The sequence below is a fragment of the Triturus cristatus genome, chromosome 12, assembly GCF_964204655.1.
Source record: "Triturus cristatus chromosome 12, aTriCri1.1, whole genome shotgun sequence".
Taxonomy (NCBI): Eukaryota; Metazoa; Chordata; class Amphibia; order Caudata; family Salamandridae; genus Triturus; species Triturus cristatus.
In genome coordinates, this window is record NC_140595.1 from 532,525,391 (window position 1) to 532,530,361 (window position 4,971).

Consider the following 4,971-nt stretch of genomic DNA (forward strand, 5'->3'; position numbering starts at 1 on the left):
CAATAACCCCTTTTTCCTTTTCGTTAGGTTCTCTCCACTGTTCTGAGTTATTTAGAGGTAGTGGGGTAACCTAAAAGAGGAGAAGGTGGGATAGACCTTTCTGTCTGACAACAAGAGATCCAAGAGTCATGAAAAGTTTAAATGGAAATACAGCAGAACTACCAGATTCAGGCCATAAAAGATGTCTTCGTGGTCTGTCTCATCGAGGTAGCTGTGTTAATGCATTGTTTCTCTAACCTGGACCATCACACCCTGCTCAGCTTGCCAGGGACAGCAACTGGAATGAGATCTCAAGTGCACACAGATTCTGTAGCTACTGTGAGAAGTTGGCCTGGTATACGCTGTCCACTAATTAAAGTGGGTACCTTGTACCAGTCTGGGTAAAATTACTTTTATTTGTGGTCTCCATAAACATTGTCATTTCTAAAACAACATTTTCAATCCATAAAACACTTTTTTTTATTTTAAGAAGTTATAGGTCAAACCATTTAAGATCAAACGTGCCCCTTCTTGGCAAACTATACATAAAGTGATTAAATAAGTCAGGTACTTATAATCTGAAGGTTGAATAGGGTGAAGCAAGACAGCTAAAAAGATGTACAGAAGGACATGGGAGAGGAGAACAGACTATACACACAAGCAATAAGATAGCTCACGGAATAAAGAACAACAGCTAATTAAGCAGTCAGGAGAAGAGGTTGGTTTGGTGGGGGAAATAGGTCAGGAGGGTGTTGAAAGAATTTACAGAACACAGGTGACCAAGACGCCCAGAGGCCTTGTGAATCAGAAACACATTGAAAGTCAGCACCAGATCAGAGGGACACACTGCTTGGAAAACAAAAAAGGGAGACAGTGCTTCAGCCACAGATACAGAGGACATAAGGACTATTTACAGATTTAAAGAACAGATGTATTATTTACAGAGGACAAAACATGATGCTGCTCAGGGCATGGAGACTGCCATGAATAAAGCACAAGTATACGGGCAAGGGATAGCATCCAGTTGCTATATTACTCTGAGGTGCAGGTGGAGCCAAGAGACAGACTAACGATCCACAAAGGAAGGCTGTCAAACCCCAGTAGGATCAGTTGGATGGGTCTCGGCTACATGTCCCCAGATCTGCCTCCCCTACATGGCAGCAATTCCTAATTGTCCACCATGTGGTACTGCGCATTTTCCTTGTTGTGGACATCCTCCCAGCCGCGGACCAGCGCCAGGGGCCTGTTAGTAGACTCCAGACGCTCATTTGAACTGTCCGACAACAATGGGTGCCTCTTCACCTGTCTATGGGTTACATTGCTAGGGGAGTTATCATCTCCAAGGATCTTCAAAGGGGACTGTGTGTGGCCTGCTTGTGCTGTAAGAACCTTTCCAGTTGCCTTTCGTGGCTTCTGCCGGAGTGCCTTGACACCAGTAGGTCTGCTAGCAGGCGAGGACAGAAGACGGGCCCTCGGCATGGCTTCAGTCTTAATCTGGAAACATCGCAGTGCACACTTCTCAAACATTCTGCTTTAGGATACTCCTTCTCTGCATCATTCACGCAATGAGATTCCACAAGAGGTTCTGCTGGGGAGTTGGGCATCTCATTGAAATTCTTGGTGACCTCAGATATTCCTTCAGTGTGAGACACCACCTCGTCTGGAGAATCCTCTGGACCTCTTTCTTTAACTGTGTTGCTAACATCTGCGAGCCTCGAAAGTCCGAGGGCAAACTCCATCTCCTCCTCTCGAGACTTTGTAATCACTTTCCTCAACTGGTAGTCCAGAGTCGGCCTGCTTCAAGAGGTCCAAGCTCGGAGGTGGTAAACCCATATCCAGGATTAGCAAGTCCTTTTGCCCAGTGCCCTCAGCTGGCAGACCTATGTCAGCCAGTCACAAAAGGCCCATTGCCAGCTCTACCTCCTCTGGAGAGATCTCGTTCACCTGAGTTCTTGACTCATGGTCAGAAACCTCCAGTGTCTCAGAGGTTTGCTCAACCCGAACCTCCAGAGACTCTTCACCTGGTGCCATCTCTACAGCTTCTAAAATGTGGTCTGGGGCCTGCTCCCTCATCTCGGACTCCTGCACAAGCCTCCCACTTTCATCTTCCATCCTCAGCAGGGGTGTCCAGGACTGCTCAGCCTCTTCCTCTGCCCCTTGTATGGTTTCTTGCTCAGTACCTGGGCGGACTCCATCGTCATAAGTGAAAGCTTGACTGAGTTGCTTGACCAAGCTTTGCAGGGCTTCTGCTGCAGTCGGTTTTAAGGGTGTGTGGATGACCCCATGGGTGGGGGAGTGTGGGTCAGATGTGCGTGGGCAAACAGAATCCTGTCCATCTTCATCAACAGCCTGTGGGGTGGCCCGAGCAGAGGCTTGTTCAACCTCTATAGGAGTGCGTGGAGAGAGGATCCGACACATGAGAGAGATGCTTGTTGCGCAGAGGCCTGGCTGGGGTGACTTGCTGCTTGCTGCCAGCGGAGCCCATGATTTTCTAGACCGGACAGGGAGTCAGCAGGGAAAGTTGTTCTTCAGATGTAGCACTTAACGACCTGTCTCTTGTCTTCTGTCTCTCTTATCACTTGACGCTGTTTTCAAATCTCGCGCTGCTTCCAATCCCAGACAACTTGAAAGACCTTGTACCAGTCCAAACAACCCTTATTGATGATTAGGTTAAAGACAACCTTTATAGAAAGCTATCCTAGTGGTAGCAGTAGAGAGAAGCCTTCAGGCTAAGTCTCAAAGGAATGTAAAGCAGCTTGTTTTACCAGATCAGAACCTCCTGAATGACCAAATGAAAGGAGAACCACATAAGTGTTATATAAAATATATGTATTTATTACTAGACACTCCCTACTAACCTGTTTATGAGATTAGAGCACAAGGCACACAATACTGAATCAATAGAACAACAGTAAATAGCAAAATACACAGCGGGCTCCAGGGGGAGACCTAAGCATATACTAACAAAATGGTATAACAACAACAACTTCACTAGACTGCCAGCGCCTAGAGCACGTAGAATCGCTGGGACCCCAAGTAACCACCCTAAGGAGTGACACAGGGAGCCCACGGAGGACGGGTGCAGTGTGGGAACACAGACGCGAGCTTCATACAACTCTATGGGAAAGTCGCGGTTGGAGAATTACAATTTAAGGACACTTCGGAGAGGACTTTAAGCAAACCCTTTGGAACATAGAAGGTTCTAAGGCCAGCACCCTTGTGAGTACCGAGGTACCCATGTTACCTATCACAGAGGAACTGGGTGCATAGGGGTCAAGTGGTGTCGGAAACCCTCGTCATTTTCAATGGCGTGATTCCAAGAAGTGCTGCTGCTGGGAAGATGAAAAGTGTCTGGTGGAATCCAAGCCTGGATCCAAGGTGAGAAGAACCTGAAAGCAGAGGGGACAGAGTCTGGGTCACTTCAGGGTGACCAGGGGCTCGGTAGGCGAATGCCCACCGATGTTGTGTGCTTCAGGTGAGAAGATAGGATGCTTGACTCTGCAGCCACGGGGACCAGGAGATGTTGACAATGACCAAGTGTAGGAAAGTGGCTCTGTATATACTGTTCCCAAATAGGTACAGTGTGTACAGAGTCCACAGCCCCCAGAGGTTTGGCAGAGGCTAAAGTTAGATATAACCTTATTCTCTAAAGTGGTAGCTTGGTGGAGCAGTAAGGCAGTATCAGAGGACAGTGTAAAGCATTTGTTGTACACACTCAGTCAGCAAATGGTCTCACGCACTCAAGAACTGAACTCTAGGCCAATGATTTTGTATATAAAAATATATGGTTGTTTTATTTTAGAACCAACAATAGGTATCAAAATATACTTTCTCAGAATGAGATGCTTTAGTTAAATACTTTTCAATAGGCAATAGTCTTTTGAATGCAATAGTTACAGTTTGTTGCAATTGGCAACACAATTCAAACACAATTATACATTGAGCTCAATGGGAAATTCTAAGTAAATGCAATTGATTACTTTTAGGTTTACTTTTCTAACTCCAGGACTGGATCCTAGATTCAGTCCTGGGACAGTTCCTCGAAACAGGTGAGTAAATACATTTTAGTTACTGTTGAGATTTTTAAGCCATATTTTGGTATTTTAAAAGTTTCTAATAAAATCACCAATGTTATCCTATGGGAGGAAATTCACTTAGCAGGTAAGTGGGGTTATTGTTACTTTTTCTAGCTCAGTGTTGGATCCTGAATCCAGCACTAGTGTACCACCTGTAAGCAGTTGAGAAAATGCGTTTAGGTTATACAGGCGATTTTTAACGAATATTTGTAAGTTTGCAAAATCGACACAGAAACATTTTCAGCAAAAACCAGTCAATGTTATCCTATGGAAGGAAATTCAAGTTGCAGGTAAAGTATGTTCTTGTTACTTTTGTAATCCAGTGCTGGGCTCCTAGGCTCAGTACTGGGACATCTATCTAAAATATGTAAGTAATTACGTTTTCACAGTTAGTACGATTTTTAAAGAATATTTGTAGTTTGCAAAAATTGACACTTGAAAGAAATTTCACAGAAAAACAGTCAATGGTTTCCGATGGAAGAAAACTGAGTTAGCGGTAAGTATGGTTGTAATTACTTTTCAGGGTCAGTGCTGGGCACCAAGATCCAGCACTGGGATCTCTCCTAATAGCAGGAGAGTATTTTCGATTTCGTTACTCGGTTGATTTTAGGTGAATAGTTTAAAGTTTAGAAACTCCACACAGAAGAATTTTCAAGTGAAACCAGTCAATGTTACCCTATGGAAGAAAAGTGAGTTATCGGCTTTTGGGTAAGTACTCGATTGGAAGAGTTCAGGTTCTGGGCATAGACTCAGAGGTCTCCCAGGGTCAGGTAAGTACAGTTGTTACACCCACAGCGGCACAGGGGCAGCCGGGTGCAGAGTGAGGTAGGCCCAATGTTATCCTATGGAAGGCAGGGGGCCCTTGGTTGGTGGCTGCTGGCTAGCAGGCCACGCGGCTGTGGGAGCTGGGCTCCTG

General features: G+C 45.4%; 1 pseudogene; it reads right to left on the reverse strand.

Annotated features, from left to right (window-relative positions):
* Positions 1-1,146: 1,146 nt before the first annotated feature.
* Positions 1,147-2,534, reverse strand: LOC146776207 (uncharacterized; annotated as a pseudogene).
* Between the last annotated feature and the right edge of the window lie 2,437 nt (positions 2,535-4,971).